This window comes from Oncorhynchus keta, chromosome 7 (assembly GCF_023373465.1).
Source record: "Oncorhynchus keta strain PuntledgeMale-10-30-2019 chromosome 7, Oket_V2, whole genome shotgun sequence".
Classification (NCBI taxonomy): domain Eukaryota; kingdom Metazoa; phylum Chordata; class Actinopteri; order Salmoniformes; family Salmonidae; genus Oncorhynchus; species Oncorhynchus keta.
This window is the reverse complement of record NC_068427.1, coordinates 31,433,814-31,446,191: the sequence shown is the minus strand read 5'-3', so window position 1 is coordinate 31,446,191 and position 12,378 is coordinate 31,433,814.

Sequence of the window (12,378 nt, the reverse complement as noted above, 5' to 3'; positions counted from 1 at the left end):
AGTCCTACCCCGGGAGGAAGAGCAGCTCCGTCTTGCCGAGGTTCAGCTTGAGGTGGTGATCCGTCATCCACACTGATATGTCTGCCAGACATGTAGAGATGCGATTCGCCACCTGGTCATCAGAAGGGGGAAAGGAGAAGATTAATTGTGTGTCGTCTGCATAGCAATGATAGGAGAGACCATGTGAGGTTATGACAGAGCCAAGTGACTTGGTGTATAGCGAGAATAGGAGAGGGCCTAGAACAGAGCCCTGGGGACACCAGTGGTGAGAGCGCGTGGTGAGGAGACAGATTCTCGCCACGCCACCTGGTAGGAGCGACCTGTCATGTAGGACGCAATCAAGCGTGGGCCGCGCCGGAGATGCCCAACTCGGAGAGGGTGGAGAGGAGGATCTGATGGTTCACAGTATCGAAGGCAGCCGATAGGTCTAGAAGGATGAGAGCAGAGGAGAGAGAGTTAGCTTTAGCAGTGCGGAGCGCCTCCGTGATGCAGAGAAGAGCAGTCTCAGTTGAATGACTAGTCTTGAAACCTGACTGATTTGGATCAAGAAGGTCATTCTGAGAGAGATAGCGGTAGAGCTGGCCAAGGACGGCACGTTCAAGAGTTTTGGAGAGAAAAGAAAGAAGGGATACTGGTCTGTAGTTGTTGACATCGGAGGGATCGAGTGTAGGTTTTTTCAGAAGGGGTGCAACTCTCGCTCTATTGAAGACGGAAGGGACGTAGCCAGCGGTCAGGGATGAGTTGATGAGCGAGGTGAGGTAAGGGAGAAGGTCTCCGGAAATGGTCTGGAGAAGAGAGGAGGGGATAGGGTCAAGGAGGCAGAATCAGGAGATAGGTTGGAGAAGGTTTGAACAGAGGTAAAAGATGATAGGATGGAAGAGGAGAGAGTAGCGGGGGAGAGAGAGCGAAGGTTGGGACGGCGCGATACCATCCGAGTAGGGGCAGTGTGGGAAGTGTTGGATGAGAGCGAGAGGGAAAAGGATACAAGGTAGTGGTCAGAGACTTGGAGGGGAGTTGCAATGAGGTTAGTGGAGGAACAGCATCTAGTAAAGATGAGGTCGAGCGTATTGCCTGCCTTGTGAGTAGGGGGAAGGTGAGAGGGTGAGGTCAAAAGAGGAGAGGAGTGGAAAGAAGGAGGCAGAGAGGAATGAGTCAAAGGTAGACGTGGGGAGGTTAAAGTCGCCCAGAACTGTGAGAGGTGAGCCGTCCTCAGGAAAGGAGCTTATCAAGGCATCAAGCTCATTGATGAACTCTCCGAGGGAACCTGGAGGGCGATAAATGATAAGGATGTTAAGCTTGAAAGGGCTGGTAACTGTGACAGCATGGAATTCAAAGGAGGCGATAGACAGATGGGTAAGGGGAGAAAGAGAGAATGACCACTTGGGAGAGATGAGGATCCCGGTGCCACCACCCCGCTGACCAGAAGCTCTCGGGGTGTGCGAGAACATGTGGGCGGACGAGGAGAGAGCAGTAGGAGTAGCAGTGTTATCTGTGGTGATCCATGTTTCCGTCAGTGCCAAGAAGTCGAGGGACTGGAGGGAGGCATAGGCTGAGATGAACTCTGCCTTGTTGGCCGCAGATCGGCAGTTCCAGAGGCTACCGGAGACCTGGAACTCCACGTGGGTCGTGCGCGCTGGGACCACCAGATTAGGGTGGCCGCGGCCACGCGGTGTGGAGCGTTTGTATGGTCTGTGCAGAGAGGAGAGAACAGGGATAGACAGACACATAGTTGACAGGCTACAGAAGAGGCTACGCTAATGCAAGGAGATTGGAATGACAAGTGGACTACACGTCTCGAATGTTCAGAAAGTTAAGCTTACGTAGCAAGAATCTTATTGACTAAAATGATTAAAATGATACAGTACTGCTGAAGTAGGCTAGCTGGCAGTGGCTGCGTTGTTGACACTACACTAATCAAGTCGTTCCGTTGAGTGTAATAGTTTCTACAGTGCAGCTATTCGGGGGCTAGCTGGCTAGCTAGCAGTGTTGATTACGTTACGTTGCGTTAAAAGAACGACAATAGCTGGCTAGCTAACCTAGAAAATCGCTCTAGACTACACAATTATCTTTGATACAAAGACGGCTATGTAGCTAGCTATGTAGCTAGCTACGATCAAGCAAATCAAACCGTTGTGCTGTAATGAAATGAAATGAAAATGTGATACTACCTGTGGAGCGAAGCGGAATGCGACCGGGTTGTTGAGTGGGAAGTTATATTCGGTAGACGTTGGCTAGCTGTTAGCTGTTAACCATGCTCATCATCATATTTTCCAGCATGCTCTATTTCAGGATTATTTTTTTATTTTATTTTTTGTTTCAATATTGTTGTGACTTGACTATCATTAATGTGATGTCTGTTATTTATCGAATGAACAAACTATGTTCAATTGTTATTCGATTTAAAATAACCATGTAACAATTAACTCGTTATGAATTTGGGACACCACAGAAGAAGTTGTTTAACATGATAGCATCTCCTGAAATAAACTCAAAGGTATATATATATATATGAATGATATATCGATAACAGTCACTTAGTAACCATTACCTCATATCAGTACCATTCTGAATGTTGCATACTCCTTGATATCTGAAAGAACCCTAACCTCACGAATCAGCATTATGCAAATTGGCTTAATTATTTATTTACTAACTAACTAACTAACAACACAGAATCCATACATACACACTTACATGAGATAAAAATCCCTAGTGGACTGACAAGATATGACGGCTTGTTACACATATGCAGAGGGAGGGGTAGATAAAGAGAGGGAGAGACAAAGAGAGTCAAACGTATCGTACATTTGTAAACTACCTTCAAATTAATAATAATACTTTGCTCAAGAACCACCTCTCATTTGGGTAAGGAACGCAATGTATTTATGTGTAGATGTCTTTGTTCGTCGTCTATCTCTGTTGGACTCGATTGATCATTCTATGGGAAACGGGGTCGTTGTCTTTAGTGTCCCATTCGGTCTAAGGCCCGGCTTGTCCACAAGAGGTCACAATGTCCTTCTTTGTAGAGCTTCTCTGGTAGTGAAGTGTTTATTAGGCCAGATACTTTAGATGCACCAACGATTGTATGAGATGGAATGTTTTCCTTCCCACCTTGTGTCTTTAGTAAAAGTTATAGGTCCACTTTTACATGCACAGCTGCAAACTGAATGTTTATGGTCTCGTAGTGGAGGTTCTCTTCTCACTTAGTGTTGGTTTTCAGAGTTTCCAACCATTACATAACGTCCAGCTCGCGATTCCCGTCGGCTGGTCTGGTAGTTTCAACCATTTGTAATGTCCATCTCCATTCGTCTGCTGGTCTCAATGATTTATTATTCAGGGTTCAGCTCCCGACCACTTTACACGCCAGTAGTAACCCAGCAATGTACTGGTCTCACCATTTTCAGCAGTGTAGCCACCGCTCCAAAGATGGTTCCATCACACTGACACGCTCTTCTGACCTCATTAGGGGCGTGGTTTAGTTAATGTGAAGACTAAAATCCTATTTCTATCTTTTCAAAAATAGTTTCAATGTTCTTCATATTGTATTGACATCCTATGGGATGGAAACTATACAGATAAAATATGTACACTTTCCAAGTTACAGTAAACAATATGACAGGATTATTCTTTAGATCCCAAAGGGGCATTCTTAACATTCCTATCTTATGAATATTGTTCCAAAGTTCATTTTTTGGCTGTTGGAGTTTTTGGGCGCAAAATGTCTCTGTAACAAAGGTATTTAGTCAGCCACACATTGTGCAAGTTCTCCCACTTAAAAAGATCAGAGAGGCCTGTAATTTTCATCATAGGTACACTTCAACTGACAGACAAAATGAGAGAAAAAAATCCAGAAAATCACATTGTAGGATTTTTAATGAATTTATTTGCTAATTATGGTGGAAAATAAGTAGTTGGTCAATAACAAAAGTTTCTCAATACTTTGTTATATACCCTTTGAGGGCAATGACAGAGGTCAAACGTTTTCTGCAGATGTCCTCTAGAGCAGTGATGTTTTGGGGCTGTTTCTGGGCAACACGGACTTTCAACTTCCTCCAAAGATTTTCTATGGGTTGAGATCTGGAGACGGGCTAGGCCACTCCAGGACCTTGAAATGCTTCGAAGCCACTCCTTCGTGCCCGGGCGGTGTGTTTGGGATCATTGTCATGCTGAAAGACCCAGCCACGTTTCATCTTCAATGCCCTTGCTGATGGAAGGAGGTTTTCACTCAACATCTCACGATACATGGCCCCATTCATTCTTTCCTTTACACGGCTCAGTCGTCCTGGTCCCTTTGCAGAAAAACAGCCCCAAAGCATGATGTTTCCACCCCCATGCTTCACAGTAGATATGGTGTTCTTTGGATGCAACTTTAGTATTCTTTGTCCTCCAAACACGACGAGTTTAGTTTTTACCAAAAAGTTCTATTTTGGTTTCATCTGACCATATGACATTCTCCCAATCTTCTTCTGGATCATCCAAATGCTCTCTAGCAAACCTCAGACGGGCCTGGACATGTACTGTCTTAAGCAGGGGGACACGTCTGGCACTGCAGGATTTGAGTCCCTGGCGGCGTAGTGTGTTACTGATGGTAGGCTTTGTTACTTTGGTCCCAGTTCTCTGCAGGTCATTCACTAGGTCCCCTGGGATTTTTGCTCACCGTTCTTGTGATCATTTTGACCCCACGTGGTGAGATCTTGCGTGGAGCCCCAGATCGAGGGAGAATATCAGTGGTCTGGTATGTCTTCCATTTCCTAATAATTGCTCCCACAGTTGATTTCTTCAAACCAAGCTGCTTACCTATTGCATATTCAGTCTTCCCAGCCTGGTGCAGGTCTACAATTTTGTTTCTGGTGTCCTTTGACGGTTCTTTGGTCTTGGCCATAGTGGAGTTTGGAGTGTGACTGTTTGAGGTTGTGGACAGGGGTCTTTTATACTGATAAGTTCAAACAGGTGCCATTAATACAGGTAACGAGTGGAGGACAGAGGAGCCTCTTAAAGAAGAAGTTACAGGTCTGTGAGAGCCAGAAATCTTGCTTGTTTGTAGGTGACCAAATACTTATTTTCCACCATAATTTGCAAATAAATTCATTACAAATCCTACAATGTGATTTTCTGGATTTTTGTTTTCTCATTTTGTCTGTCATAGTTGAAGTGTACCTATGATGAAAATTACAGGCCACTCATCTTTTTAAGTAGGAGAACTTGCACAATACTTTTTTGCCCCACTGTATACAGGTCAAGAACTACAGGAAACGTATGATCTCTGTAATTGCAAACAAAGGTTTCTGTACCAAATATTAAGTTCTGCTTTTCTGATGTATCAAATACTTATGTCATGCAATAAAATGCAAATTAATTACTTAAAAATCATACAATGTGATTTTCTGTATTTTTGTTTTAGATTCCGCCTCTCACAGTTGAAGTGTACCTATGATAAAAATGACAGACCTCTACATGCTTTGTAAGTAGGAACACCTGCAAAATCGGCAGTGTATCAAATACTTGTTCTCCCCACTGTATATTTTTATTTCACCTTTATTTAACCAGGTAGGCCAGTTGAGAACAAGTTCTCATTCACAACTGCGACCTGGCCAAGATAAAGCAAAAGCAGTGTGACACAAAACACAGAGTTACACCTGGAATAAACAAACATACAGTAAATAATACAATATATTAAAACAATTATACAGTGTGTGCAAATGTAGTAAGATAAGGGAGGTAAGGCAATAAATAGGCCACAGTGGTGGAATAATTACAATTCATCTATTAAACACTGAAGTGACAGATGTGCAGAAGATGAATGTGCAAGTAGAGATACTGAGGTGCAAAGGAGCAAAAATAATAATAATATGGGGATGAGGTAGTTGGGTGGGCTATTTACAGATGGGATGTGTACAGGTGCAATGATCGGTAAGCTGCTCTGACAGCTGATGCATAAAGTTAGTGAGGGAGATATAACACTCCAGTTTCAGTGGTTTTTGCAATTCGTTCCAGTCATTGGCAGCAGAGAACTGGAAGGAAAGGCAGCCAAAGCAGGAGTTGGCTTTGAGGATGACCAGTGAAATACACCTGCTGGAGTGTCTTCTACGGGTGGGTGCTGCTATGGTGACCAGTGAGCTGAGATAAGGCGGGAGCCAGAGGGAGAATTTCCCCTCCTGCCTTATTTAGACAGGGTGTGAAAGTGTCAGAAAACCTGCCCAGCCCCCCACTCCTCTCCTGTGGGAAAGTGGCTGGGTCTCTGGCTGTCTGTCAGCTATTTGTCAAGATGATCCAAGGCCTTAGATACGCAGCAAGGAGATAATCAATATCTATGTTTGTGCAAGTACATTGATTGATTGATTAATCTTATGCTACACAAAGACAAAGTGTGTGTACCCCTTTAGCAACAAATCTAAACATTTTATTCTGAGACTGTACAGTAATACAAGGACCACATCAGGCCTGCAAGTCACATTATGCTGTCTTACAAGGTGATGTGTAATTCCTATTGAAATCCAATCAGTGGGTGGAGATCCAACAGTTGGAAAATTAATTTACCTGCAACCAGAATGACTGTCAGAGTTAGTTTAGTTTATTTTATTTTTACAGGGACAGTGCACATTAATCAACGTTTCAGTAAAAGTGCCGGTTTTAGCCAGCCGGCTAATTTTCAACCGCAGTCCCTGGGCAGGTTATTAAAAACAATTACAATATAGACAATAGCACCATAGACATAGCAACATAGCAACATAGGACAAGCAAGACATAGCATACAGACAGAGCAACATAGAACAAAAAGCAGCAAGACAATTCATAACAGCAACAAAGTGTTTCCATACCTCACAAGCTACAGACAACATGGAAAGCGGCAACACACAGCTAGGGACCATGTTCACAAATCTGATTGACCTTTAGCCATGTCTTCAAGCATTTTGTGAAAGTGTGATATGTGGTGCAGTTATGTGTCTCTGATGGCAGTGTATTCCAGACATGGGAAGCTCTCACAGAGAATGCAGATTTACTAAAGGTGCTTTTCCTTAGGGGAACTATACAGTCACCTCTCATGGCAGACCTTGTGGATCTGCTGCCATATGTCTGGGTTTTCTGTTTAACAAAAATATTGAGTGGAGGGGGAGCCAGGCCATTAAGGATCTTGAATACAAGACATGCGTCGGTGTATTGCACAAGATTTTCCCAACTCAAGAGCTCATGTTTTCTAAGGATGTGACAATGATGATGGCTATTGGGCTTCCTATCAAGCACTTTGAGAGCCTGTTTGTAGACAGACTGAATAGGTTTTAATGTTGTACAGCAAGCTTGGGCCCAACTAGTCAAGCAGTATGTTAAGTGGGGGAGTATCATAGATTTGAAGTACAGTTTTGCTACCTCTGTAGTCAAACAATTTCGTATAAATCGGAAATTAGCTAGATTGAATTTAGTTATTTGAATGACCTTTTTCACATGCTTTTTAAAACATTAGGAACTAACTGATTTGAACTAAGTGATTGGATTAGTTTAGAAAAATGTATGTAGTTTATCTTTGTGTAGTATACGATAAATCAGTCAATGTACGTGCACAAACATAGATATTGAAACAAACAATTCTAAAATGTCAACTTGTAATAGAGAATGCTGGGAAGTAATAATCAACGTAGTTTTGGTTCAAAGTGATGTGTATGTGTTTCAGGCCCCTGTATTAGAGTAAAACTAGGCCCTCAAAATAAGGTCTTAAAGACGTATAGTATGATGATAAATATATATACATTTATGATAGCATTCACTTAGGATCTCAATGTCTACTGTGGAATGGCACCGGAGAGGATGGTTGATGTTTTACGTGCTCCTAACCAACTGTGTTATTTTGTTCATTTTTTTGCGTTGTTTGTAACTTATTTTGTACATAATGTTGCTGCTACTGTCTCTTATGACCGAAAATAACTTCTGGACATCAGAACAGCGATTACTCACCACGAACTGGTAGAAGCTTTTTCCTTTAACGATTCCGACTAGAAGGATATACTGCTTTCCCGGGAACAGGCCCAAATCCCCATCATTTGCGTGAAGAGGTAGGTGAGCGAGTAAACCCCCACTGCCATCCATTCTATTGGTAATCATGCAATCATTGGAAAATAAAAATCGATGACCTACGAGCAAGATCAAACTACCAACGGGACATTAAAAACTGAAATATCTTATGTTTCACTGAGTCGTGGCTGAACGACGACATGAACAACATACAGCCGGCAGGTTTTACACTGTATCGGCAGGATAGAACAGCAGCCGATGGTAAGACATTATATCCTGTTGTCGGAATACAACAGGATATAATGAGGACTGCATGAAATATGTCTTGTATGTAATGAACATTTTAAAAAAGGGACTGATCTTGCGATATATTTTGGTTGTTTTCTCTTTTTTTTCATAAAAAAATTAATACATTTAACAAACAATTGAATCCCATGAACTGAGCAGGCTGGTCTGACTAAGATTGTGCTGTTATTATTTATATTAATATTATCTATTATTGTTACTATACATATTTTTTCCTGACTGTTTTCCATGTACCAAGTTTTTTTTTTTTTACGTGTTATTCTTAGGTTTCATTACATACAGTCGAGAAGAACTACTGAATATAAGATCAGCGTCAACTCACCATCAGTACGACCAAGAATATGATTTTCGCGACGCGGATCCTGTGTTCTGCCTTTCAAACAGGACAACGGAATGGATCCCATGCAGCGACCCAAAAAAACGACTGAGAAAAAGAGGGAAACGAGGCGGTCTTCTGGTCAGACTCCGGAGACGGGCACATCGTGCACCACTCCCTAGCATTCTTCTCGCCAATGTCCAGTCTCTTGACAACAAGGTTGATGAAATCCGAGCAAGGGTAGCATTCCAGAGGGACATCAGAGACTAACGTTCTTTGCTTCACGGAAACATGGCTCACTGGAGAGACGCTATCGGAGGCGGAGCAGCCAGCGGGTTTCTCCACGCATCGCGCCGACAGAAACAAACATCTTTCTGGTAAGAAGAGGGGAGGGGGCGTATGCCTTATGGCTAACGAGACATAGTGTGATGAAAGAAACATACAGGAACTCAAATCCTTCTGTTCACCTGATTTAGAATTCCTCACAATCAAATGTCGACCACATTATCTACCAAGAGAATTCTCTTCGATTATAATCACAGCCGTATATATAACCCCCCCCCCCAAGCAGACACATCGATGGCTCTGAACGAACTTTATTTGATTCTTTGCAAACTGGAATCCATTTATCCGGAGGCTGCATTCATTGTAGCTGGGGATTTTAACAAGGCTAATCTGAAAACAAGACTCCCTAAATTTTATCAGCATATCGATTTCGCAACCAGGGGTGGAAAAACTGTTACTCTAACTTCCGCGACGCATATAAGGCCCTGCCCCGCCCTCCTTTCGGAAAGGCTGACCACGACTCCATTTTGTTGATCCCTGCCTACAGACAGAAACTAAAAAAAGAAGCTCCCACGCTGAGGTCTGTCCAACGCTGGTCCGACCAAGCTGACTCCACACTCCAAGACTGCTTCCATCACGTGGACTGGGATATGTTTCGTATTGCGTCAGATAACAATATTGACGAATACGCTGATTCGGTGTGCGAGTTCATTAGAACGTGCGTTGAAGATGTCGTTCCCATAGCAACGATTAAAACATTCCCTAACCAGAAACCATGGATTGATGGCAGCATTCGCGTGAAACTGAAAGCGCGAACCACTGCTTTTAATCAGGGCAAGGTGACTGGTAACATGACCGAATACAAACAGTGCAGCTATTCCCTCCGCAAGGCTATCAAACAAGCTAAGCATCAGTACAGAGACAAAGTAGAATCTCAATTCAATGGCTCAGACACAAGAGGCATGTGGCAGGGTCTACAGTCAATCACGGACTACAAGAAGAAAACCAGCCCAGTCACGGACCAGGATGTCTTGCTCCCAGGCAGACTAAATAACTTTTTTGCCCGCTTTGAGGACAATACAGTGCCACTGACACGGCCTGCAACGAAAACATGCACACTCTCCTTCACTTCAGTCGAGGTGAGTAAGACATTTAAACGTGTTAACCCTCGCAAGGCTGCAGGCCCAGACGTCATCCCCAGCCGCACCCTCAGAGCATGCGCAGACCAGCTGGCCGGTGTGTTTACGGACATATTCAATCAATCCCTATACCAGTCTGCTGTTCCCACATGCTTCAAGAGGGCCACCATTGTTCCTGTTTCCAAGAAAGCTAAGGTAACTGAGCTAAACGACTACCGCCCCGTAGCACTCACTTCCGTCATCATGAAGTGCTTTGAGAGACTAGTCAAGGACCATATCACCTCCACCCTACCTGACACCCTAGACCCACTCCAATTTGCCTACCGCCCAAATAGGTCCACAGACGATGCAATCTCAACCACACTGCACACTGCCCTAACCCATCTGGACAAGAGGAATACCTATGTGAGAATGCTGTTCATCGACTACAGCTCGGCATTCAACACCATAGTACCCTCCAAGCTCGTCATCAAGCTCGACACCTGGGTCTCCACCCCGCCCTGTGCAACTGGGTACTGGACTTCCTGACGGGCCGCCCCCAGGTGGTGAGGGTAGGCAACAACATCTCCACCCCGCTGATCCTCAACACGGGGGCCCCACAAGGGTGCGTTCTGAGCCCTCTCCTGTACTCCCTGTTCACCCACGACTGCGTGGCCACGCACGCCTCCAACTCAATCATCAAGTTTGCGGATGACACAACAGTGGTAGGCTTGATTACCAACAACGACGAGACGGCCTACAGGGAGGAGGTGAGGGCCCTCGGAGTGTGGTGTCAGGAAAATAACCTCACACTCAACGTCAACAAAACTAAGGAGATGATTGTGGACTTCAGGAAACAGCAGAGGGAACACCCCCCTATCCACATCGACGGAACAGCAGTGGAGAGGGTAGCAAGTTAAGTAATATATAAGTTCCTCGGCATACACATCACAGACACATCACAGACAAACTGAATTGGTCCACTCACACAGACAGCATCGTGAAGAAGGTGCAGCAGCGCCTCTTCAACCTCAGAAGGCTGAAGAAATTTGGCTTGTCACGAAAAGCACAAGCTTCTACAGATGCACAATCGAGAGCTTCCTGGCGGGCTGTATCACCGCCTGGTACGGCAACTGCTCCGCCCACAACCGTAAGGCTCTCCAGAGGGTAGTGAGGTCTGCACAACGCATCACCGGGGGCAAACTCCCTGCCCTCCAGGACACCTACACCACCCGATGTTACAGGAAGGCCATAAAGATCATCAAGGACATCAACCACCCGAGCCAATGCCTGTTCACCCCGCTATCATCCAGAAGGCGAGGTCAGTACAGGTGCATCAAAGCTGGGACCGAGAGACTGAAAAACAGCTTCTATCTCAAGGCCATCAGACTGTTAAACAGCCACCACTAACATTGAGTGGCTGCTGCCAACACACTGACACTGACTCAACTCCAGCCACTTTAATAATGGGAATTGATGGGAAATGATGTAAAATATATCACTAGCCACTTTACACAATGCTACCTTATATAATGTTACATACCCTACATTATTCATCTCATATGCATACGTATATACTGTACTCTACATCATCGACTGCATCCTTATGTAATACATGTATCACTAGCCACTTTAACTATGTCACTTTGTTTACATACTCATCTCATATGTATATACTGTACTCGATACCATCTACTGTATCTTGCCCATGCTGCTCTGTACCATCACTCATTCATGTATCCCCTTACACTGTGTATAAGACAGTAGTTTTGGAATTGTTAGTTAGATTACTTGTTGGTTATTACTGCATTGTCGGAACTAGAAGCACAAGCATTTCACTACACTCACATTAACATCTGCTAACCATGTGTATGTGACAAATACAATTTTATTTTATTTGTTATCAATTGGAGGCCAAGGGTTTGCATTAGGACGCAAAGGTGTGTCATGAGTCAGGGAGATGGTCTGATGGTCTTAGTGACAACAGACCTAGATATGGGGGAGGTTTTAGCTGGTGGAATATTAGGACAATTGGAAATTTACAAAGTTGCAGCTACAGTATGCTAAACAGTGCAAATTATTATGGTACAGCTATACATACGGACACTTAATAATCATGGTGCTTTTTAATGGTAAGATTACAAACATTGGTTGTGGTAAGTATAATTAAACTTGTGTATCATTACGGTAAGTGGGAAAATAAGTATAGCAAGTTATAATTGTAATGGCTTAGCAGATCATAAAAAGAATATACATTTTTACATGGCTAAAAGAGAAACATTATAATATCTATTGTTTACAGGAAACTCATTCTACAAATATAGATGAAGTTGGGTGGAAAAGGGACTG